This window comes from Schistocerca serialis, chromosome 2, assembly GCF_023864345.2.
Source record: "Schistocerca serialis cubense isolate TAMUIC-IGC-003099 chromosome 2, iqSchSeri2.2, whole genome shotgun sequence".
Classification (NCBI taxonomy): Eukaryota; Metazoa; Arthropoda; class Insecta; order Orthoptera; family Acrididae; genus Schistocerca; species Schistocerca serialis.
This window is the reverse complement of record NC_064639.1, coordinates 1,071,441,861-1,071,462,447: the sequence shown is the minus strand read 5'-3', so window position 1 is coordinate 1,071,462,447 and position 20,587 is coordinate 1,071,441,861. Positions and strand designations below refer to the sequence as shown.

The 20,587-nt window shown below is 45.6% G+C and overlaps 38 non-coding genes across 38 annotated transcripts; 20 read left to right on the top strand and 18 right to left on the bottom strand.

The window, feature by feature from the left end:
• Nucleotides 1–7: 7 nt before the first annotated feature.
• Trnaq-cug (transfer RNA glutamine (anticodon CUG)) lies at nucleotides 8–79 on the top strand. Its single transcript has one exon. It is a non-coding gene; the product is annotated as a tRNA-Gln (tRNA).
• A 358-nt stretch (nucleotides 80–437) lies between these two features.
• Trnay-gua (transfer RNA tyrosine (anticodon GUA)) lies at nucleotides 438–526 on the bottom strand. The gene is given in 2 exon segments: nucleotides 438–473; nucleotides 490–526. It is a non-coding gene; the product is annotated as a tRNA-Tyr (tRNA).
• A 248-nt stretch (nucleotides 527–774) lies between these two features.
• Nucleotides 775–846, top strand: Trnaq-cug (transfer RNA glutamine (anticodon CUG)). The gene has a single exon. It is a non-coding gene; the product is annotated as a tRNA-Gln (tRNA).
• A 358-nt stretch (nucleotides 847–1,204) lies between these two features.
• Nucleotides 1,205–1,293, bottom strand: Trnay-gua (transfer RNA tyrosine (anticodon GUA)). Its single transcript is given in 2 exon segments — nucleotides 1,205–1,240; nucleotides 1,257–1,293. It is a non-coding gene; the product is annotated as a tRNA-Tyr (tRNA).
• Nucleotides 1,294–1,541: 248 nt separating this feature from the next.
• Nucleotides 1,542–1,613, top strand: Trnaq-cug (transfer RNA glutamine (anticodon CUG)). Its single transcript has one exon. It is a non-coding gene; the product is annotated as a tRNA-Gln (tRNA).
• Nucleotides 1,614–1,971: 358 nt separating this feature from the next.
• Nucleotides 1,972–2,060, bottom strand: Trnay-gua (transfer RNA tyrosine (anticodon GUA)). Its single transcript is given in 2 exon segments — nucleotides 1,972–2,007; nucleotides 2,024–2,060. It is a non-coding gene; the product is annotated as a tRNA-Tyr (tRNA).
• A 248-nt stretch (nucleotides 2,061–2,308) lies between these two features.
• On the top strand, nucleotides 2,309–2,380 carry Trnaq-cug (transfer RNA glutamine (anticodon CUG)). Its single transcript has one exon. It is a non-coding gene; the product is annotated as a tRNA-Gln (tRNA).
• Nucleotides 2,381–2,738: 358 nt separating this feature from the next.
• Nucleotides 2,739–2,827, bottom strand: Trnay-gua (transfer RNA tyrosine (anticodon GUA)). The gene is given in 2 exon segments: nucleotides 2,739–2,774; nucleotides 2,791–2,827. It is a non-coding gene; the product is annotated as a tRNA-Tyr (tRNA).
• A 248-nt stretch (nucleotides 2,828–3,075) lies between these two features.
• On the top strand, nucleotides 3,076–3,147 carry Trnaq-cug (transfer RNA glutamine (anticodon CUG)). Its single transcript has one exon. It is a non-coding gene; the product is annotated as a tRNA-Gln (tRNA).
• Nucleotides 3,148–3,505: 358 nt separating this feature from the next.
• Nucleotides 3,506–3,594, bottom strand: Trnay-gua (transfer RNA tyrosine (anticodon GUA)). Its single transcript is given in 2 exon segments — nucleotides 3,506–3,541; nucleotides 3,558–3,594. It is a non-coding gene; the product is annotated as a tRNA-Tyr (tRNA).
• A 248-nt stretch (nucleotides 3,595–3,842) lies between these two features.
• Trnaq-cug (transfer RNA glutamine (anticodon CUG)) lies at nucleotides 3,843–3,914 on the top strand. Its single transcript has one exon. It is a non-coding gene; the product is annotated as a tRNA-Gln (tRNA).
• Nucleotides 3,915–4,272: 358 nt separating this feature from the next.
• On the bottom strand, nucleotides 4,273–4,361 carry Trnay-gua (transfer RNA tyrosine (anticodon GUA)). The gene is given in 2 exon segments: nucleotides 4,273–4,308; nucleotides 4,325–4,361. It is a non-coding gene; the product is annotated as a tRNA-Tyr (tRNA).
• A 248-nt stretch (nucleotides 4,362–4,609) lies between these two features.
• Trnaq-cug (transfer RNA glutamine (anticodon CUG)) lies at nucleotides 4,610–4,681 on the top strand. Its single transcript has one exon. It is a non-coding gene; the product is annotated as a tRNA-Gln (tRNA).
• Nucleotides 4,682–5,039: 358 nt separating this feature from the next.
• Trnay-gua (transfer RNA tyrosine (anticodon GUA)) lies at nucleotides 5,040–5,128 on the bottom strand. Its single transcript is given in 2 exon segments — nucleotides 5,040–5,075; nucleotides 5,092–5,128. It is a non-coding gene; the product is annotated as a tRNA-Tyr (tRNA).
• Nucleotides 5,129–5,376: 248 nt separating this feature from the next.
• On the top strand, nucleotides 5,377–5,448 carry Trnaq-cug (transfer RNA glutamine (anticodon CUG)). The gene has a single exon. It is a non-coding gene; the product is annotated as a tRNA-Gln (tRNA).
• Nucleotides 5,449–5,806: 358 nt separating this feature from the next.
• Nucleotides 5,807–5,895, bottom strand: Trnay-gua (transfer RNA tyrosine (anticodon GUA)). The gene is given in 2 exon segments: nucleotides 5,807–5,842; nucleotides 5,859–5,895. It is a non-coding gene; the product is annotated as a tRNA-Tyr (tRNA).
• A 248-nt stretch (nucleotides 5,896–6,143) lies between these two features.
• Trnaq-cug (transfer RNA glutamine (anticodon CUG)) lies at nucleotides 6,144–6,215 on the top strand. The gene has a single exon. It is a non-coding gene; the product is annotated as a tRNA-Gln (tRNA).
• A 604-nt stretch (nucleotides 6,216–6,819) lies between these two features.
• On the bottom strand, nucleotides 6,820–6,908 carry Trnay-gua (transfer RNA tyrosine (anticodon GUA)). The gene is given in 2 exon segments: nucleotides 6,820–6,855; nucleotides 6,872–6,908. It is a non-coding gene; the product is annotated as a tRNA-Tyr (tRNA).
• Nucleotides 6,909–7,156: 248 nt separating this feature from the next.
• On the top strand, nucleotides 7,157–7,228 carry Trnaq-cug (transfer RNA glutamine (anticodon CUG)). The gene has a single exon. It is a non-coding gene; the product is annotated as a tRNA-Gln (tRNA).
• A 6,153-nt stretch (nucleotides 7,229–13,381) lies between these two features.
• On the top strand, nucleotides 13,382–13,453 carry Trnaq-cug (transfer RNA glutamine (anticodon CUG)). The gene has a single exon. It is a non-coding gene; the product is annotated as a tRNA-Gln (tRNA).
• A 358-nt stretch (nucleotides 13,454–13,811) lies between these two features.
• Trnay-gua (transfer RNA tyrosine (anticodon GUA)) lies at nucleotides 13,812–13,900 on the bottom strand. Its single transcript is given in 2 exon segments — nucleotides 13,812–13,847; nucleotides 13,864–13,900. It is a non-coding gene; the product is annotated as a tRNA-Tyr (tRNA).
• A 248-nt stretch (nucleotides 13,901–14,148) lies between these two features.
• On the top strand, nucleotides 14,149–14,220 carry Trnaq-cug (transfer RNA glutamine (anticodon CUG)). Its single transcript has one exon. It is a non-coding gene; the product is annotated as a tRNA-Gln (tRNA).
• Nucleotides 14,221–14,578: 358 nt separating this feature from the next.
• On the bottom strand, nucleotides 14,579–14,667 carry Trnay-gua (transfer RNA tyrosine (anticodon GUA)). The gene is given in 2 exon segments: nucleotides 14,579–14,614; nucleotides 14,631–14,667. It is a non-coding gene; the product is annotated as a tRNA-Tyr (tRNA).
• Nucleotides 14,668–14,915: 248 nt separating this feature from the next.
• On the top strand, nucleotides 14,916–14,987 carry Trnaq-cug (transfer RNA glutamine (anticodon CUG)). Its single transcript has one exon. It is a non-coding gene; the product is annotated as a tRNA-Gln (tRNA).
• A 358-nt stretch (nucleotides 14,988–15,345) lies between these two features.
• Trnay-gua (transfer RNA tyrosine (anticodon GUA)) lies at nucleotides 15,346–15,434 on the bottom strand. The gene is given in 2 exon segments: nucleotides 15,346–15,381; nucleotides 15,398–15,434. It is a non-coding gene; the product is annotated as a tRNA-Tyr (tRNA).
• A 248-nt stretch (nucleotides 15,435–15,682) lies between these two features.
• Trnaq-cug (transfer RNA glutamine (anticodon CUG)) lies at nucleotides 15,683–15,754 on the top strand. Its single transcript has one exon. It is a non-coding gene; the product is annotated as a tRNA-Gln (tRNA).
• Nucleotides 15,755–16,112: 358 nt separating this feature from the next.
• Nucleotides 16,113–16,201, bottom strand: Trnay-gua (transfer RNA tyrosine (anticodon GUA)). Its single transcript is given in 2 exon segments — nucleotides 16,113–16,148; nucleotides 16,165–16,201. It is a non-coding gene; the product is annotated as a tRNA-Tyr (tRNA).
• Nucleotides 16,202–16,449: 248 nt separating this feature from the next.
• Trnaq-cug (transfer RNA glutamine (anticodon CUG)) lies at nucleotides 16,450–16,521 on the top strand. Its single transcript has one exon. It is a non-coding gene; the product is annotated as a tRNA-Gln (tRNA).
• Nucleotides 16,522–16,879: 358 nt separating this feature from the next.
• On the bottom strand, nucleotides 16,880–16,968 carry Trnay-gua (transfer RNA tyrosine (anticodon GUA)). Its single transcript is given in 2 exon segments — nucleotides 16,880–16,915; nucleotides 16,932–16,968. It is a non-coding gene; the product is annotated as a tRNA-Tyr (tRNA).
• Nucleotides 16,969–17,216: 248 nt separating this feature from the next.
• Nucleotides 17,217–17,288, top strand: Trnaq-cug (transfer RNA glutamine (anticodon CUG)). Its single transcript has one exon. It is a non-coding gene; the product is annotated as a tRNA-Gln (tRNA).
• A 358-nt stretch (nucleotides 17,289–17,646) lies between these two features.
• Nucleotides 17,647–17,735, bottom strand: Trnay-gua (transfer RNA tyrosine (anticodon GUA)). Its single transcript is given in 2 exon segments — nucleotides 17,647–17,682; nucleotides 17,699–17,735. It is a non-coding gene; the product is annotated as a tRNA-Tyr (tRNA).
• Nucleotides 17,736–17,983: 248 nt separating this feature from the next.
• Nucleotides 17,984–18,055, top strand: Trnaq-cug (transfer RNA glutamine (anticodon CUG)). Its single transcript has one exon. It is a non-coding gene; the product is annotated as a tRNA-Gln (tRNA).
• Nucleotides 18,056–18,413: 358 nt separating this feature from the next.
• Trnay-gua (transfer RNA tyrosine (anticodon GUA)) lies at nucleotides 18,414–18,502 on the bottom strand. The gene is given in 2 exon segments: nucleotides 18,414–18,449; nucleotides 18,466–18,502. It is a non-coding gene; the product is annotated as a tRNA-Tyr (tRNA).
• Nucleotides 18,503–18,750: 248 nt separating this feature from the next.
• On the top strand, nucleotides 18,751–18,822 carry Trnaq-cug (transfer RNA glutamine (anticodon CUG)). The gene has a single exon. It is a non-coding gene; the product is annotated as a tRNA-Gln (tRNA).
• Nucleotides 18,823–19,180: 358 nt separating this feature from the next.
• Trnay-gua (transfer RNA tyrosine (anticodon GUA)) lies at nucleotides 19,181–19,269 on the bottom strand. Its single transcript is given in 2 exon segments — nucleotides 19,181–19,216; nucleotides 19,233–19,269. It is a non-coding gene; the product is annotated as a tRNA-Tyr (tRNA).
• Nucleotides 19,270–19,517: 248 nt separating this feature from the next.
• On the top strand, nucleotides 19,518–19,589 carry Trnaq-cug (transfer RNA glutamine (anticodon CUG)). Its single transcript has one exon. It is a non-coding gene; the product is annotated as a tRNA-Gln (tRNA).
• Nucleotides 19,590–19,947: 358 nt separating this feature from the next.
• On the bottom strand, nucleotides 19,948–20,036 carry Trnay-gua (transfer RNA tyrosine (anticodon GUA)). The gene is given in 2 exon segments: nucleotides 19,948–19,983; nucleotides 20,000–20,036. It is a non-coding gene; the product is annotated as a tRNA-Tyr (tRNA).
• Nucleotides 20,037–20,284: 248 nt separating this feature from the next.
• Trnaq-cug (transfer RNA glutamine (anticodon CUG)) lies at nucleotides 20,285–20,356 on the top strand. The gene has a single exon. It is a non-coding gene; the product is annotated as a tRNA-Gln (tRNA).
• The last annotated feature ends 231 nt before the right edge of the window (nucleotides 20,357–20,587 follow it).

Sequence of the window (20,587 nt, the reverse complement as noted above, 5' to 3'; positions counted from 1 at the left end):
CCTGTCTGGTTCCATGGTGTAACGGTTAGCACTCTGGACTCTGAATCCAGCGATCCGAGTTCGAATCTCGGTGGAACCTTCGTTTAGTCTAAATTTTCTGTAATAAGCGTTTCTCGCCGAGGAAGTAGCAGCGATAGCCTCAGGGGTGTAGTTTCTACGTTTGTATTAAAAACGAGATGTCTATGAAACGGCTGAATATTGGTGCGACTATGTGACCTATATAGCACATTAAACGAGTAATGCCTGTAAGAGCAAGCAATTTTACTATAATTCGAAGAAATATCATTATCCTACGAAGGCTAAGAATCCCATGATTATCAACTAGCTACTAGAAGCTGAGCAAATGAATTTCCTTTAAAATAGGTTTAAAACATAGGGAGGTTCTGACCGAGTGGGCATGCTCTGGAGCCTCTTTGCTCCTGAGATTAGAAAAACAGTCCTCTGGGCCGGATTTGAACCAGCGACCTATGGATAACTGTGAATCCTCCACTACAGTCCACCGCTCTACCAACTGAGCTACCAGAGGCTCTGCATACTTTCTTATTCGTACTGATTGCTTTACGTCCGTCCCTGTCTTTCGTTTCCACACACTGCTACTCAGCGCTGCCATACAGACGCACAGGAAATGCAGTCATCGGCTGCAAGTGCAAACATTGCCCAGATTAAGTTTTATAATGCTCGATCGTGTCAATTAGGTTAAAAAATGCAAGTAGGAAGTGTCTGAAGTACGTCAGAACACTGCTAAGTGTATTTACGAGTCCCATTCTCCTGTCTGGTTCCATGGTGTAACGGTTAGCACTCTGGACTCTGAATCCAGCGATCCGAGTTCGAATCTCGGTGGAACCTTCGTTTAGTCTAAATTTTCTGTAATAAGCGTTTCTCGCCGAGGAAGTAGCAGCGATAGCCTCAGGGGTGTAGTTTCTACGTTTGTATTAAAAACGAGATGTCTATGAAACGGCTGAATATTGGTGCGACTATGTGACCTATATAGCACATTAAACGAGTAATGCCTGTAAGAGCAAGCAATTTTACTATAATTCGAAGAAATATCATTATCCTACGAAGGCTAAGAATCCCATGATTATCAACTAGCTACTAGAAGCTGAGCAAATGAATTTCCTTTAAAATAGGTTTAAAACATAGGGAGGTTCTGACCGAGTGGGCATGCTCTGGAGCCTCTTTGCTCCTGAGATTAGAAAAACAGTCCTCTGGGCCGGATTTGAACCAGCGACCTATGGATAACTGTGAATCCTCCACTACAGTCCACCGCTCTACCAACTGAGCTACCAGAGGCTCTGCATACTTTCTTATTCGTACTGATTGCTTTACGTCCGTCCCTGTCTTTCGTTTCCACACACTGCTACTCAGCGCTGCCATACAGACGCGCAGGAAATGCAGTCATCGGCTGCAAGTGCAAACATTGCCCAGATTAAGTTTTATAATGCTCGATCGTGTCAATTAGGTTAAAAAATGCAAGTAGGAAGTGTCTGAAGTACGTCAGAACACTGCTAAGTGTATTTACGAGTCCCATTCTCCTGTCTGGTTCCATGGTGTAACGGTTAGCACTCTGGACTCTGAATCCAGCGATCCGAGTTCGAATCTCGGTGGAACCTTCGTTTAGTCTAAATTTTCTGTAATAAGCGTTTCTCGCCGAGGAAGTAGCAGCGATAGCCTCAGGGGTGTAGTTTCTACGTTTGTATTAAAAACGAGATGTCTATGAAACGGCTGAATATTGGTGCGACTATGTGACCTATATAGCACATTAAACGAGTAATGCCTGTAAGAGCAAGCAATTTTACTATAATTCGAAGAAATATCATTATCCTACGAAGGCTAAGAATCCCATGATTATCAACTAGCTACTAGAAGCTGAGCAAATGAATTTCCTTTAAAATAGGTTTAAAACATAGGGAGGTTCTGACCGAGTGGGCATGCTCTGGAGCCTCTTTGCTCCTGAGATTAGAAAAACAGTCCTCTGGGCCGGATTTGAACCAGCGACCTATGGATAACTGTGAATCCTCCACTACAGTCCACCGCTCTACCAACTGAGCTACCAGAGGCTCTGCATACTTTCTTATTCGTACTGATTGCTTTACGTCCGTCCCTGTCTTTCGTTTCCACACACTGCTACTCAGCGCTGCCATACAGACGCACAGGAAATGCAGTCATCGGCTGCAAGTGCAAACATTGCCCAGATTAAGTTTTATAATGCTCGATCGTGTCAATTAGGTTAAAAAATGCAAGTAGGAAGTGTCTGAAGTACGTCAGAACACTGCTAAGTGTATTTACGAGTCCCATTCTCCTGTCTGGTTCCATGGTGTAACGGTTAGCACTCTGGACTCTGAATCCAGCGATCCGAGTTCGAATCTCGGTGGAACCTTCGTTTAGTCTAAATTTTCTGTAATAAGCGTTTCTCGCCGAGGAAGTAGCAGCGATAGCCTCAGGGGTGTAGTTTCTACGTTTGTATTAAAAACGAGATGTCTATGAAACGGCTGAATATTGGTGCGACTATGTGACCTATATAGCACATTAAACGAGTAATGCCTGTAAGAGCAAGCAATTTTACTATAATTCGAAGAAATATCATTATCCTACGAAGGCTAAGAATCCCATGATTATCAACTAGCTACTAGAAGCTGAGCAAATGAATTTCCTTTAAAATAGGTTTAAAACATAGGGAGGTTCTGACCGAGTGGGCATGCTCTGGAGCCTCTTTGCTCCTGAGATTAGAAAAACAGTCCTCTGGGCCGGATTTGAACCAGCGACCTATGGATAACTGTGAATCCTCCACTACAGTCCACCGCTCTACCAACTGAGCTACCAGAGGCTCTGCATACTTTCTTATTCGTACTGATTGCTTTACGTCCGTCCCTGTCTTTCGTTTCCACACACTGCTACTCAGCGCTGCCATACAGACGCACAGGAAATGCAGTCATCGGCTGCAAGTGCAAACATTGCCCAGATTAAGTTTTATAATGCTCGATCGTGTCAATTAGGTTAAAAAATGCAAGTAGGAAGTGTCTGAAGTACGTCAGAACACTGCTAAGTGTATTTACGAGTCCCATTCTCCTGTCTGGTTCCATGGTGTAACGGTTAGCACTCTGGACTCTGAATCCAGCGATCCGAGTTCGAATCTCGGTGGAACCTTCGTTTAGTCTAAATTTTCTGTAATAAGCGTTTCTCGCCGAGGAAGTAGCAGCGATAGCCTCAGGGGTGTAGTTTCTACGTTTGTATTAAAAACGAGATGTCTATGAAACGGCTGAATATTGGTGCGACTATGTGACCTATATAGCACATTAAACGAGTAATGCCTGTAAGAGCAAGCAATTTTACTATAATTCGAAGAAATATCATTATCCTACGAAGGCTAAGAATCCCATGATTATCAACTAGCTACTAGAAGCTGAGCAAATGAATTTCCTTTAAAATAGGTTTAAAACATAGGGAGGTTCTGACCGAGTGGGCATGCTCTGGAGCCTCTTTGCTCCTGAGATTAGAAAAACAGTCCTCTGGGCCGGATTTGAACCAGCGACCTATGGATAACTGTGAATCCTCCACTACAGTCCACCGCTCTACCAACTGAGCTACCAGAGGCTCTGCATACTTTCTTATTCGTACTGATTGCTTTACGTCCGTCCCTGTCTTTCGTTTCCACACACTGCTACTCAGCGCTGCCATACAGACGCACAGGAAATGCAGTCATCGGCTGCAAGTGCAAACATTGCCCAGATTAAGTTTTATAATGCTCGATCGTGTCAATTAGGTTAAAAAATGCAAGTAGGAAGTGTCTGAAGTACGTCAGAACACTGCTAAGTGTATTTACGAGTCCCATTCTCCTGTCTGGTTCCATGGTGTAACGGTTAGCACTCTGGACTCTGAATCCAGCGATCCGAGTTCGAATCTCGGTGGAACCTTCGTTTAGTCTAAATTTTCTGTAATAAGCGTTTCTCGCCGAGGAAGTAGCAGCGATAGCCTCAGGGGTGTAGTTTCTACGTTTGTATTAAAAACGAGATGTCTATGAAACGGCTGAATATTGGTGCGACTATGTGACCTATATAGCACATTAAACGAGTAATGCCTGTAAGAGCAAGCAATTTTACTATAATTCGAAGAAATATCATTATCCTACGAAGGCTAAGAATCCCATGATTATCAACTAGCTACTAGAAGCTGAGCAAATGAATTTCCTTTAAAATAGGTTTAAAACATAGGGAGGTTCTGACCGAGTGGGCATGCTCTGGAGCCTCTTTGCTCCTGAGATTAGAAAAACAGTCCTCTGGGCCGGATTTGAACCAGCGACCTATGGATAACTGTGAATCCTCCACTACAGTCCACCGCTCTACCAACTGAGCTACCAGAGGCTCTGCATACTTTCTTATTCGTACTGATTGCTTTACGTCCGTCCCTGTCTTTCGTTTCCACACACTGCTACTCAGCGCTGCCATACAGACGCACAGGAAATGCAGTCATCGGCTGCAAGTGCAAACATTGCCCAGATTAAGTTTTATAATGCTCGATCGTGTCAATTAGGTTAAAAAATGCAAGTAGGAAGTGTCTGAAGTACGTCAGAACACTGCTAAGTGTATTTACGAGTCCCATTCTCCTGTCTGGTTCCATGGTGTAACGGTTAGCACTCTGGACTCTGAATCCAGCGATCCGAGTTCGAATCTCGGTGGAACCTTCGTTTAGTCTAAATTTTCTGTAATAAGCGTTTCTCGCCGAGGAAGTAGCAGCGATAGCCTCAGGGGTGTAGTTTCTACGTTTGTATTAAAAACGAGATGTCTATGAAACGGCTGAATATTGGTGCGACTATGTGACCTATATAGCACATTAAACGAGTAATGCCTGTAAGAGCAAGCAATTTTACTATAATTCGAAGAAATATCATTATCCTACGAAGGCTAAGAATCCCATGATTATCAACTAGCTACTAGAAGCTGAGCAAATGAATTTCCTTTAAAATAGGTTTAAAACATAGGGAGGTTCTGACCGAGTGGGCATGCTCTGGAGCCTCTTTGCTCCTGAGATTAGAAAAACAGTCCTCTGGGCCGGATTTGAACCAGCGACCTATGGATAACTGTGAATCCTCCACTACAGTCCACCGCTCTACCAACTGAGCTACCAGAGGCTCTGCATACTTTCTTATTCGTACTGATTGCTTTACGTCCGTCCCTGTCTTTCGTTTCCACACACTGCTACTCAGCGCTGCCATACAGACGCACAGGAAATGCAGTCATCGGCTGCAAGTGCAAACATTGCCCAGATTAAGTTTTATAATGCTCGATCGTGTCAATTAGGTTAAAAAATGCAAGTAGGAAGTGTCTGAAGTACGTCAGAACACTGCTAAGTGTATTTACGAGTCCCATTCTCCTGTCTGGTTCCATGGTGTAACGGTTAGCACTCTGGACTCTGAATCCAGCGATCCGAGTTCGAATCTCGGTGGAACCTTCGTTTAGTCTAAATTTTCTGTAATAAGCGTTTCTCGCCGAGGAAGTAGCAGCGATAGCCTCAGGGGTGTAGTTTCTACGTTTGTATTAAAAACGAGATGTCTATGAAACGGCTGAATATTGGTGCGACTATGTGACCTATATAGCACATTAAACGAGTAATGCCTGTAAGAGCAAGCAATTTTACTATAATTCGAAGAAATATCATTATCCTACGAAGGCTAAGAATCCCATGATTATCAACTAGCTACTAGAAGCTGAGCAAATGAATTTCCTTTAAAATAGGTTTAAAACATAGGGAGGTTCTGACCGAGTGGGCATGCTCTGGAGCCTCTTTGCTCCTGAGATTAGAAAAACAGTCCTCTGGGCCGGATTTGAACCAGCGACCTATGGATAACTGTGAATCCTCCACTACAGTCCACCGCTCTACCAACTGAGCTACCAGAGGCTCTGCATACTTTCTTATTCGTACTGATTGCTTTACGTCCGTCCCTGTCTTTCGTTTCCACACACTGCTACTCAGCGCTGCCATACAGACGCACAGGAAATGCAGTCATCGGCTGCAAGTGCAAACATTGCCCAGATTAAGTTTTATAATGCTCGATCGTGTCAATTAGGTTAAAAAATGCAAGTAGGAAGTGTCTGAAGTACGTCAGAACACTGCTAAGTGTATTTACGAGTCCCATTCTCCTGTCTGGTTCCATGGTGTAACGGTTAGCACTCTGGACTCTGAATCCAGCGATCCGAGTTCGAATCTCGGTGGAACCTTCGTTTAGTCTAAATTTTCTGTAATAAGCGTTTCTCGCCGAGGAAGTAGCAGCGATAGCCTCAGGGGTGTAGTTTCTACGTTTGTATTAAAAACGAGATGTCTATGAAACGGCTGAATATTGGTTTTTTTTTTTTTTTTTTTTTTTTTTGATGGACTTGTAGTCCGAGGTGATATGTTACAGTACAGCATCACCGGTCTATAGCGGTCTAACTGTGTTGGTGAGGCAGTAAATTTCCACAGGGCAGTGACTGCGTCACTGCAATTCACTTTGGAGGTGTGGCGGTGGGACTTGTAGTCCCGTACCACCCTCTGACGGTGATAGTACTACATGAGTCAGGCAGAAAAATTTTGCCTAACATGGGCAGGTGTGCGACTATGTGACCTATATAGCACATTAAACGAGTAATGCCTGTAAGAGCAAGCAATTTTACTATAATTCGAAGAAATATCATTATCCTACGAAGGCTAAGAATCCCATGATTATCAACTAGCTACTAGAAGCTGAGCAAATGAATTTCCTTTAAAATAGGTTTAAAACATAGGGAGGTTCTGACCGAGTGGGCATGCTCTGGAGCCTCTTTGCTCCTGAGATTAGAAAAACAGTCCTCTGGGCCGGATTTGAACCAGCGACCTATGGATAACTGTGAATCCTCCACTACAGTCCACCGCTCTACCAACTGAGCTACCAGAGGCTCTGCATACTTTCTTATTCGTACTGATTGCTTTACGTCCGTCCCTGTCTTTCGTTTCCACACACTGCTACTCAGCGCTGCCATACAGACGCACAGGAAATGCAGTCATCGGCTGCAAGTGCAAACATTGCCCAGATTAAGTTTTATAATGCTCGATCGTGTCAATTAGGTTAAAAAATGCAAGTAGGAAGTGTCTGAAGTACGTCAGAACACTGCTAAGTGTATTTACGAGTCCCATTCTCCTGTCTGGTTCCATGGTGTAACGGTTAGCACTCTGGACTCTGAATCCAGCGATCCGAGTTCGAATCTCGGTGGAACCTTCGTTTAGTCTAAATTTTCTGTAATAAGCGTTTCTCGCCGAGGAAGTAGCAGCGATAGCCTCAGGGGTGTAGTTTCTACGTTTGTATTAAAAACGAGATGTCTATGAAACGGCTGAATATTGGTGCGACTATGTGACCTATATAGCACATTAAACGAGTAATGCCTGTAAGAGCAAGCAATTTTACTATAATTCGAAGAAATATCATTATCCTACGAAGGCTAAGAATCCCATGATTATCAACTAGCTACTAGAAGCTGAGCAAATGAATTTCCTTTAAAATAGGTTTAAAACATAGGGAGGTTCTGACCGAGTGGGCATGCTCTGGAGCCTCTTTGCTCCTGAGATTAGAAAAACAGTCCTCTGGGCCGGATTTGAACCAGCGACCTATGGATAACTGTGAATCCTCCACTACAGTCCACCGCTCTACCAACTTTTTTTTTTTTTTTTTTTTTTGTTTTGTTTTTTTTTTTTATTTTTTTTTTTTGTTTTTTTTTTTTTTTTTTTTTTTTTTTTATTCTACCACTTTTTTATTTTTTTTTATTTTTTTTTCTTTTTTTTGCTACCCCCTTTTTGGACCACTTTTTTCCCTTAAAAAGCCCATTAGGAAATTGGAACTAAAAAAATAATTAATAAAAAATAAGAAAATAAAAAAGAAACCTAAGTGCCACCGCCACTTGTCATCCTATAACAAAAAAAAATCTGATCCACTTCAGGCGTTGGCTCCTGAGTAAGCCCACCCCAGAGAGCTGCCTATAGACCAGGGGAAGTATGGGAATCAAGGTTAGGGCTATTCGTCGCCACTTTTTCTTATCTTTTTATATGATTACATTTAGGGAGCGTGTACAAATGAGAATTCTAGTAAGTAAGTGTTACAAGTAAGTGTTACAACAACAAAGGTGGCATAAAAGAGTAATCAAAAAAATAAAAATATAAACCACTGATGTAATTCTAACTAAAAGGTTCTTCAATAATGTAACTGGTTCCACTTGGAGCCTTGCCATCGTTATCTGAAATCTCCAATAGCGCCTTTGAAGGGCATCGGCAACGGAGGCTCTCTGCTTCGCTAGTGCCGCAAGGAAAACAGTATCCTTGCAGCAGCTTGTCTCTTCCTTTGGTCATGGCTGACAAGGCAGAACGTTGAGCCGTTAGTGTGATGCGGCACAGCACATTAACCACAGCCTGGCACTCCCCAGCTGAGTGGGGGGTTAACGAAAACGCTGCGTAAATAATTTGCGAAGAGCGTACGGTATTTCGGTGTGCGTTCGAGGGCATTGTGAGCATTTTGTAGGAACCACCAGTAATCAAGCTGCTCTTTCTCTCCGTCGCTAAAGATGTAGGCGACGGTAAGTCCCTTGAACCATGTAAGCGCATGATATTTTGCAGCCGGAAAGTAAGTTTCATCGGGACAGAGTAGGGTCTGCGGGTCAATCATATCAGGTGTAACCCGGAGGTAACAAGCCAGTATCTTCTGTGTTAGTCGCCAAACTCCGGACGATGATGCGCAAGTAAAACGATGTTCATCAGTATCCAAAAGGTGACAATCTGGGCAATAAGGGGAGTCTGCCAGTCCGATAGTGTGAAGTCGCTGGCGTGTGGCATATTTTTTGTTGGCGATCTGATACCACTTCGAACGCACCGTGGATGACAGAAAGTGGTGGTGTATCGTTTTCCACACTCTTGGCCAGTGAACCGTAGGGTACTTGTTTTCCACCACGTTATGGTGAACAGCCCGCAGAAGGTTAGTATAAAAATCTTTCGCCTTCGGTGGACGTGTGGCGGAGAGGTTCAAGCTGACATAGCTGTAATCAAGAATGAAGGTCGACACATGGGAGAGCTGTGGTGCGACGTGCGCAACCGACACCGGCGGGACGTTAGAGGCTGGCATCAGAACCTGTAGTAAACGACCCGTGAGAGAGGTATATTGACTTTTCCATCGTTTCCTCATGTTGCTCATGTAAAGGGCAGCTGCTCTCGCCCTGACGTTGACCAATCCCAGCCCTCCTTTGTGCACTGGGAGGGTAAGAGTGTCGTATCGTATTTTAAAGATATGACCTGCGGAAACGTAGTAACTGAAGGCCGCCTGAAGCCGGCGACCTATCTGCAGCGGTAGTGGGAGGACCTGTGCCACGTGGTTGAGTTTGGATGCTACGTGGAGGTTCAAGTATTCAACACGTTGTAGCTGATTCAAGTCCCGGAGCAGGTTCTGTCGCACCATTGCGCGTATGATCTGTAATAACCGTCGGTAGTTTGCTGCAGCTGTTTGACGTACATCTTTCTTGAACGTGATGCCCAAATATCGCAGATCGGAAACTGGTGGGAGGGGAGCGAGGGCTTCCGGTCCGAGACCACGCCCAATGTCCAACGCCGCCGACTTGTTGATGTTCAGAAGACTGCCTGCGGCCTGTCCGTATCGCTCAATCCAGGTTAGTACGCTTTGAACTTCGTCATTGGAACGAACCAGCAGTAGCAGGTCGTCAGCGTATGTCCTATAGCGAAAGGTGACGTCCCGCAGCGTGATACCAGATAGGCGGTGGTTAAGGCCCCCTAGGAGTGGCTCGAGTGCGATTGCATACAGGTAGGTAGAAAGGGGACAACCCTGTCGTAGAGACCTCTTAATGGGCACTGGTCCTACCGTCCTTCCATTGACCTGGACGTGTGAGCTGGCTGCGGTCCAAAGACGCCGTAGGGTGTCGATGAGGCCCGGGGGGAATCCCATACAGTCCATCACTCGTAGGAGGAAGTTTTGGTGCACTCTATCAAAGGCGCGGTTGAAATCGACGGAGACGATCGCCGCTCTCAGACGGCACGCAGAAGCGATCGCTATTAAGTCCCTGCAGTCACCGGTGGCCGTGTGTATGTTGGCTTCTCCCCCCTGCGACGTCTGTTCTGGAGCGAGGATCATCGGCAAAGTCGTCTTAATACGGCTCGCCATAATCCTGGTGAAAATCTTGTAATCGGCGTTCAACATTGTAAGCGGCCGATAGTCGTTAATCGATAGCCCTCCACCTGGCTTGTGTACTGGTATGAGGAGACCTTCTACAAACGCTGGCGGCACAACACAGTCTGGAGACATAAGTTCGCGGAACATTATAACCCAGCGAGGCATCATGAGGTCACGGAAAGTCCGGTAGAATTCGATGGGCAATCCATCAGGTCCAGGAGATTTATTGGCAGCACCTTTGTCCACGGCGTCTTCGACTTCTTCGAGTGAGATTTCCTCTGTTAGTGCATTCACGGTAGCCTCGTCGATAGTACGTGTTATCTGCTGTAACACTTCAGTAGTGGCCTCGTCAATGACGGTTCGTTCCTTGTAAAGATGACGAAAATGATCCTCCACCGCCTTTACGATGGTTGCTTGGGTCGTACATAAGCGACCGTCGTGTGTCCTGAGTTGTGTGATTAAATGTTGACGTTGTCGGCGCTTATCCGCCACAACGTGGTGCATAGTGGGTTCCTCTGCAACCGTTCGGTCGTGCCGTCGCGAGCGGACTACTGCACCTTCTAGTCGACGCTTCGTCAATGATAGTATGTGAGCCTTGATTCTGCTTTGGTCATGTTGTCTCTCCGGGGAAGGGGGTAAGGCGTCGAGGTCCCTGAGTGCCGCGTAGTAAAAATCGAGGGTCTGTCGATGCCACGCAGTCACGTCCTTGCCATATCGCATAAGTGTCCTACGGATTGCTGGTTTGGCACAGAGGAGCCACCACTCCAGGGTCGAGGTGTATCGTGGGTGGCGGCGTTCACAGTCAGTCCACGTTGCTGCAACTTGCCGACGGCAATCCAGGTCCTGGAGATGAGTTATGTTGAGCTTCCAAAAGCCATTGCTGCGCCAGACTTGTTGGGGGCGTAGGTGTATAGTGCAGATATAGGCACTGTGATCGGAATAGGCTTGAGGCCATAATTCGGCGTCCACCACACCTTGTGTGAGATCTTGTGACACATATATGCGGTCAAGTCGGCTGGCCGAATGACTGGTAAGATGAGTGTGGCCAGAGCGGTTACCGTGGACTTTTTCCCACGTGTCGCACAAGTGAAGTTCTTGGATCATCGCACCCAGTTCCGGACAAGGCATGTAATGTGGGGTTTGGTCCTTGGGGTGAAGTACGCAATTAAAATCGCCGGCGAAGACGCTGTGGTCGTATCGTCCAAGGAAAAGGGGAGCGACATCTGTGGAGTAGAATCTGGCGCGGTCGTGACGTCTTGTGGTACCCGACGGCGCGTAAACATTAATGAATCGGGTGTTGAGTGCCGTAAATGCTATTCCTCGCGCGGAGGGAAGAAACGTGACGTCGGTAACTTCAATACCTTCACGCACTAATATCGCCACTCCGGTGTCTGCAGGGCTACCGGGCGTCACATGTGTGGCGTAACCGTAAAAGTGCGGGAGTGCAGTCGTTTTCACTTCTTGTAGGAAAGCAAAGTCAACTCCCATGGCTCGTATGGTTTCTTTCAAAAGTTGGATCTTGACAGGAGAACTGATCATGTTGATATTCATTGTCGCCAGGCGGTAAGCCTGGCAACGCGTTGTTTGGGCGAGGTTATCCATGTTGAAGTTGGAGAGAAGCGAACATCGGAAGTGATGTCACCCCCCGCCAAACGCGGTCCTCCTTGTGCTGCTTATGTTGCATGATCCGGCGGCGCCTCAGCTGGCCGCGGGTCGGGATCTTGTGTCTCGACGTCCTCGGCCCACGAAGCGGGCGCGGATGTCTGTTCATGTTCCATAGCCTCGGAATGTTTGGTAGTAAGGGACCGGGCGACTTCGCTGCCTGCACTGGTACCTTCCCGCTGCTCACTGTTTCTGTCAATGGTCTGATGTTCGAAAGCTGCATGTTTTTCTGTCTGTTCTGCAAGGTTGGAGTCAGTGGAAACAGCCCCAGCTTCGCGGCTGGCTTCTTGAGGGGTCAGTTGTTCTTCCCCGGCCGAATGCGAACCGCTGTGTTCCGACACGGTCCGACGACGGCGCTTTCGGCGTTTCGGTGATCGCTGTTTCCGTACATGGCCTTCATTGTCAGAAGACGGCACTGACTCACGCTCCGCCGGAACAAACGCTTCGGTCGGTACAATAAGGGAATCAATTGCCATCTTGCCGGCGTCAATGTCTGTCGCGTTCGGTAGCTCCAGAGTCGCAGTACTATTTTCCACCACTGGCCAGGTCGGCGGATCATCCAGGTTTTTGTCCGTGGAAAGTGATTCTTGTACCGCTGAAGCGGTCGGCCGTGTCTGTTGTGTGGAGAACGTCGTGAGCGCCGCCGCGTAAGTCACGGGTAGAACAGTCTTCGCCGCTGGTGGTGCAACGTCCTTCGGTGGGAGTTGTGTGATCCGACGCTGGAGGCACTCGGAACGAAGGTGTCCTTCTTTGCCGCATCCGGAACACGTCTTCGGCTGGCCGTCATAAATAACTATGGCCCGGCATCCTCCTATCTGTAGATAGGATGGCACGTGTCGTTGGAGATCTATGCGCACTTGGCGTACTCCATTGAGTACGGGATACGTCTTAAACTGGGTCCATTTTTCAGCCACGTGTTCGTGTACCGTGCCGTAGGGGCGGAGCGCCGCTACAACTTCTGCCGCCGGGAGTTCAAATGGAAGTTCGAATATGCGGATAGTCCGCAGTCCCATTGCGGCATGGCCAACCTCGACGTTGCCAACATTGCCATCTGCGTGGCAGAAGCGGAGTTCTTGTTTCATCTCACGAAGCACCTTGTCGCATGTAGTTTCGTTTATGAGCTTTACATAGACCGTGCTACTGACGATCGAAAAATGAATGCCGACAATGTCGGCAGCCGGGATCTTGGCTTCCTCTTTTAAAAAGCGTTCGACTTCGAGCGCCTTTGGTCGGGTAAAGTCGTTCCGAAATGTGAATTTCAAGGTTGATCTTCTGTATTGGTTTGCCATGGTCTTGTAGCGCTACGGCGTCACGCTAGTGTCGGCCGAAGAAAGTAAACAAGGCGCGCGGGCCCTCTCTGACTGCGGAGAGCACACACCGCACGTCTGCTTCGCTCGGCTGCGAGAGCCGCACTGCAAGTGCAAACATTGCCCAGATTAAGTTTTATAATGCTCGATCGTGTCAATTAGGTTAAAAAATGCAAGTAGGAAGTGTCTGAAGTACGTCAGAACACTGCTAAGTGTATTTACGAGTCCCATTCTCCTGTCTGGTTCCATGGTGTAACGGTTAGCACTCTGGACTCTGAATCCAGCGATCCGAGTTCGAATCTCGGTGGAACCTTCGTTTAGTCTAAATTTTCTGTAATAAGCGTTTCTCGCCGAGGAAGTAGCAGCGATAGCCTCAGGGGTGTAGTTTCTACGTTTGTATTAAAAACGAGATGTCTATGAAACGGCTGAATATTGGTGCGACTATGTGACCTATATAGCACATTAAACGAGTAATGCCTGTAAGAGCAAGCAATTTTACTATAATTCGAAGAAATATCATTATCCTACGAAGGCTAAGAATCCCATGATTATCAACTAGCTACTAGAAGCTGAGCAAATGAATTTCCTTTAAAATAGGTTTAAAACATAGGGAGGTTCTGACCGAGTGGGCATGCTCTGGAGCCTCTTTGCTCCTGAGATTAGAAAAACAGTCCTCTGGGCCGGATTTGAACCAGCGACCTATGGATAACTGTGAATCCTCCACTACAGTCCACCGCTCTACCAACTGAGCTACCAGAGGCTCTGCATACTTTCTTATTCGTACTGATTGCTTTACGTCCGTCCCTGTCTTTCGTTTCCACACACTGCTACTCAGCGCTGCCATACAGACGCACAGGAAATGCAGTCATCGGCTGCAAGTGCAAACATTGCCCAGATTAAGTTTTATAATGCTCGATCGTGTCAATTAGGTTAAAAAATGCAAGTAGGAAGTGTCTGAAGTACGTCAGAACACTGCTAAGTGTATTTACGAGTCCCATTCTCCTGTCTGGTTCCATGGTGTAGCGGTTAGCACTCTGGACTCTGAATCCAGCGATCCGAGTTCGAATCTCGGTGGAACCTTCGTTTAGTCTAAATTTTCTGTAATAAGCGTTTCTCGCCGAGGAAGTAGCAGCGATAGCCTCAGGGGTGTAGTTTCTACGTTTGTATTAAAAACGAGATGTCTATGAAACGGCTGAATATTGGTGCGACTATGTGACCTATATAGCACATTAAACGAGTAATGCCTGTAAGAGCAAGCAATTTTACTATAATTCGAAGAAATATCATTATCCTACGAAGGCTAAGAATCCCATGATTATCAACTAGCTACTAGAAGCTGAGCAAATGAATTTCCTTTAAAATAGGTTTAAAACATAGGGAGGTTCTGACCGAGTGGGCATGCTCTGGAGCCTCTTTGCTCCTGAGATTAGAAAAACAGTCCTCTGGGCCGGATTTGAACCAGCGACCTATGGATAACTGTGAATCCTCCACTACAGTCCACCGCTCTACCAACTGAGCTACCAGAGGCTCTGCATACTTTCTTATTCGTACTGATTGCTTTACGTCCGTCCCTGTCTTTCGTTTCCACACACTGCTACTCAGCGCTGCCATACAGACGCACAGGAAATGCAGTCATCGGCTGCAAGTGCAAACATTGCCCAGATTAAGTTTTATAATGCTCGATCGTGTCAATTAGGTTAAAAAATGCAAGTAGGAAGTGTCTGAAGTACGTCAGAACACTGCTAAGTGTATTTACGAGTCCCATTCTCCTGTCTGGTTCCATGGTGTAACGGTTAGCACTCTGGACTCTGAATCCAGCGATCCGAGTTCGAATCTCGGTGGAACCTTCGTTTAGTCTAAATTTTCTGTAATAAGCGTTTCTCGCCGAGGAAGTAGCAGCGATAGCCTCAGGGGTGTAGTTTCTACGTTTGTATTAAAAACGAGATGTCTATGAAACGGCTGAATATTGGTGCGACTATGTGACCTATATAGCACATTAAACGAGTAATGCCTGTAAGAGCAAGCAATTTTACTATAATTCGAAGAAATATCATTATCCTACGAAGGCTAAGAATCCCATGATTATCAACTAGCTACTAGAAGCTGAGCAAATGAATTTCCTTTAAAATAGGTTTAAAACATAGGGAGGTTCTGACCGAGTGGGCATGCTCTGGAGCCTCTTTGCTCCTGAGATTAGAAAAACAGTCCTCTGGGCCGGATTTGAACCAGCGACCTATGGATAACTGTGAATCCTCCACTACAGTCCACCGCTCTACCAACTGAGCTACCAGAGGCTCTGCATACTTTCTTATTCGTACTGATTGCTTTACGTCCGTCCCTGTCTTTCGTTTCCACACACTGCTACTCAGCGCTGCCATACAGACGCACAGGAAATGCAGTCATCGGCTGCAAGTGCAAACATTGCCCAGATTAAGTTTTATAATGCTCGATCGTGTCAATTAGGTTAAAAAATGCAAGTAGGAAGTGTCTGAAGTACGTCAGAACACTGCTAAGTGTATTTACGAGTCCCATTCTCCTGTCTGGTTCCATGGTGTAACGGTTAGCACTCTGGACTCTGAATCCAGCGATCCGAGTTCGAATCTCGGTGGAACCTTCGTTTAGTCTAAATTTTCTGTAATAAGCGTTTCTCGCCGAGGAAGTAGCAGCGATAGCCTCAGGGGTGTAGTTTCTACGTTTGTATTAAAAACGAGATGTCTATGAAACGGCTGAATATTGGTGCGACTATGTGACCTATATAGCACATTAAACGAGTAATGCCTGTAAGAGCAAGCAATTTTACTATAATTCGAAGAAATATCATTATCCTACGAAGGCTAAGAATCCCATGATTATCAACTAGCTACTAGAAGCTGAGCAAATGAATTTCCTTTAAAATAGGTTTAAAACATAGGGAGGTTCTGACCGAGTGGGCATGCTCTGGAGCCTCTTTGCTCCTGAGATTAGAAAAACAGTCCTCTGGGCCGGATTTGAACCAGCGACCTATGGATAACTGTGAATCCTCCACTACAGTCCACCGCTCTACCAACTGAGCTACCAGAGGCTCTGCATACTTTCTTATTCGTACTGATTGCTTTACGTCCGTCCCTGTCTTTCGTTTCCACACACTGCTACTCAGCGCTGCCATACAGACGCACAGGAAATGCAGTCATCGGCTGCAAGTGCAAACATTGCCCAGATTAAGTTTTATAATGCTCGATCGTGTCAATTAGGTTAAAAAATGCAAGTAGGAAGTGTCTGAAGTACGTCAGAACACTGCTAAGTGTATTTACGAGTCCCATTCTCCTGTCTGGTTCCATGGTGTAACGGTTAGCACTCTGGACTCTGAATCCAGCGATCCGAGTTCGAATCTCGGTGGAACCTTCGTTTAGTCTAAATTTTCTGTAATAAGCGTTTCTCGCCGAGGAAGTAGCAGCGATAGCCTCAGGGGTGTAGTTTCTACGTTTGTATTAAAAACGAGATGTCTATGAAACGGCTGAATATTGGTGCGACTATGTGACCTATATAGCACATTAAACGAGTAATGCCTGTAAGAGCAAGCAATTTTACTATAATTCGAAGAAATATCATTATCCTACGAAGGCTAAGAATCCCATGATTATCAACTAGCTACTAGAAGCTGAGCAAATGAATTTCCTTTAAAATAGGTTTAAAACATAGGGAGGTTCTGACCGAGTGGGCATGCTCTGGAGCCTCTTTGCTCCTGAGATTAGAAAAACAGTCCTCTGGGCCGGATTTGAACCAGCGACCTATGGATAACTGTGAATCCTCCACTACAGTCCACCGCTCTACCAACTGAGCTACCAGAGGCTCTGCATACTTTCTTATTCGTACTGATTGCTTTACGTCCGTCCCTGTCTTTCGTTTCCACACACTGCTACTCAGCGCTGCCATACAGACGCACAGGAAATGCAGTCATCGGCTGCAAGTGCAAACATTGCCCAGATTAAGTTTTATAATGCTCGATCGTGTCAATTAGGTTAAAAAATGCAAGTAGGAAGTGTCTGAAGTACGTCAGAACACTGCTAAGTGTATTTACGAGTCCCATTCTCCTGTCTGGTTCCATGGTGTAACGGTTAGCACTCTGGACTCTGAATCCAGCGATCCGAGTTCGAATCTCGGTGGAACCTTCGTTTAGTCTAAATTTTCTGTAATAAGCGTTTCTCGCCGAGGAAGTAGCAGCGATAGCCTCAGGGGTGTAGTTTCTACGTTTGTATTAAAAACGAGATGTCTATGAAACGGCTGAATATTGGTGCGACTATGTGACCTATATAGCACATTAAACGAGTAATGCCTGTAAGAGCAAGCAATTTTACTATAATTCGAAGAAATATCATTATCCTACGAAGGCTAAGAATCCCATGATTATCAACTAGCTACTAGAAGCTGAGCAAATGAATTTCCTTTAAAATAGGTTTAAAACATAGGGAGGTTCTGACCGAGTGGGCATGCTCTGGAGCCTCTTTGCTCCTGAGATTAGAAAAACAGTCCTCTGGGCCGGATTTGAACCAGCGACCTATGGATAACTGTGAATCCTCCACTACAGTCCACCGCTCTACCAACTGAGCTACCAGAGGCTCTGCATACTTTCTTATTCGTACTGATTGCTTTACGTCCGTCCCTGTCTTTCGTTTCCACACACTGCTACTCAGCGCTGCCATACAGACGCACAGGAAATGCAGTCATCGGCTGCAAGTGCAAACATTGCCCAGATTAAGTTTTATAATGCTCGATCGTGTCAATTAGGTTAAAAAATGCAAGTAGGAAGTGTCTGAAGTACGTCAGAACACTGCTAAGTGTATTTACGAGTCCCATTCTCCTGTCTGGTTCCATGGTGTAACGGTTAGCACTCTGGACTCTGAATCCAGCGATCCGAGTTCGAATCTCGGTGGAACCTTCGTTTAGTCTAAATTTTCTGTAATAAGCGTTTCTCGCCGAGGAAGTAGCAGCGATAGCCTCAGGGGTGTAGTTTCTACGTTTGTATTAAAAACGAGATGTCTATGAAACGGCTGAATATTGGTGCGACTATGTGACCTATATAGCACATTAAACGAGTAATGCCTGTAAGAGCAAGCAATTTTACTATAATTCGAAGAAATATCATTATCCTACGAAGGCTAAGAATCCCATGATTATCAACTAGCTACTAGAAGCTGAGCAAATGAATTTCCTTTAAAATAGGTTTAAAACATAGGGAGGTTCTGACCGAGTGGGCATGCTCTGGAGCCTCTTTGCTCCTGAGATTAGAAAAACAGTCCTCTGGGCCGGATTTGAACCAGCGACCTATGGATAACTGTGAATCCTCCACTACAGTCCACCGCTCTACCAACTGAGCTACCAGAGGCTCTGCATACTTTCTTATTCGTACTGATTGCTTTACGTCCGTCCCTGTCTTTCGTTTCCACACACTGCTACTCAGCGCTGCCATACAGACGCACAGGAAATGCAGTCATCGGCTGCAAGTGCAAACATTGCCCAGATTAAGTTTTATAATGCTCGATCGTGTCAATTAGGTTAAAAAATGCAAGTAGGAAGTGTCTGAAGTACGTCAGAACACTGCTAAGTGTATTTACGAGTCCCATTCTCCTGTCTGGTTCCATGGTGTAACGGTTAGCACTCTGGACTCTGAATCCAGCGATCCGAGTTCGAATCTCGGTGGAACCTTCGTTTAGTCTAAATTTTCTGTAATAAGCGTTTCTCGCCGAGGAAGTAGCAGCGATAGCCTCAGGGGTGTAGTTTCTACGTTTGTATTAAAAACGAGATGTCTATGAAACGGCTGAATATTGGTGCGACTATGTGACCTATATAGCACATTAAACGAGTAATGCCTGTAAGAGCAAGCAATTTTACTATAATTCGAAGAAATATCATTATCCTACGAAGGCTAAGAATCCCATGATTATCAACTAGCTACTAGAAGCTGAGCAAATGAATTTCCTTTAAAATAGGTTTAAAACATAGGGAGGTTCTGACCGAGTGGGCATGCTCTGGAGCCTCTTTGCTCCTGAGATTAGAAAAACAGTCCTCTGGGCCGGATTTGAACCAGCGACCTATGGATAACTGTGAATCCTCCACTACAGTCCACCGCTCTACCAACTGAGCTACCAGAGGCTCTGCATACTTTCTTATTCGTACTGATTGCTTTACGTCCGTCCCTGTCTTTCGTTTCCACACACTGCTACTCAGCGCTGCCATACAGACGCACAGGAAATGCAGTCATCGGCTGCAAGTGCAAACATTGCCCAGATAAAGTTTTATAATGCTCGATCGTGTCAATTAGGTTAAAAAATGCAAGTAGGAAGTGTCTGAAGTACGTCAGAACACTGCTAAGTGTATTTACGAGTCCCATTCTCCTGTCTGGTTCCATGGTGTAACGGTTAGCACTCTGGACTCTGAATCCAGCGATCCGAGTTCGAATCTCGGTGGAACCTTCGTTTAGTCTAAATTTTCTGTAATAAGCGTTTCTCGCCGAGGAAGTAGCAGCGATAGCCTCAGGGGTGTAGTTTCTACGTTTGTATTAAAAACGAGATGTCTATGAAACGGCTGAATATTGGTGCGACTATGTGACCTATATAGCACATTAAACGAGTAATGCCTGTAAGAGCAAGCAATTTTACTATAATTCGAAGAAATATCATTATCCTACGAAGGCTAAGAATCCCATGATTATCAACTAGCTACTAGAAGCTGAGCAAATGAATTTCCTTTAAAATAGGTTTAAAACATAGGGAGGTTCTGACCGAGTGGGCATGCTCTGGAGCCTCTTTGCTCCTGAGATTAGAAAAACAGTCCTCTGGGCCGGATTTGAACCAGCGACCTATGGATAACTGTGAATCCTCCACTACAGTCCACCGCTCTACCAACTGAGCTACCAGAGGCTCTGCATACTTTCTTATTCGTACTGATTGCTTTACGTCCGTCCCTGTCTTTCGTTTCCACACACTGCTACTCAGCGCTGCCATACAGACGCACAGGAAATGCAGTCATCGGCTGCAAGTGCAAACATTGCCCAGATTAAGTTTTATAATGCTCGATCGTGTCAATTAGGTTAAAAAATGCAAGTAGGAAGTGTCTGAAGTACGTCAGAACACTGCTAAGTGTATTTACGAGTCCCATTCTCCTGTCTGGTTCCATGGTGTAACGGTTAGCACTCTGGACTCTGAATCCAGCGATCCGAGTTCGAATCTCGGTGGAACCTTCGTTTAGTCTAAATTTTCTGTAATAAGCGTTTCTCGCCGAGGAAGTAGCAGCGATAGCCTCAGGGGTGTAGTTTCTACGTTTGTATTAAAAACGAGATGTCTATGAAACGGCTGAATATTGGTGCGACTATGTGACCTATATAGCACATTAAACGAGTAATGCCTGTAAGAGCAAGCAATTTTACTATAATTCGAAGAAATATCATTATCCTACGAAGGCTAAGAATCCC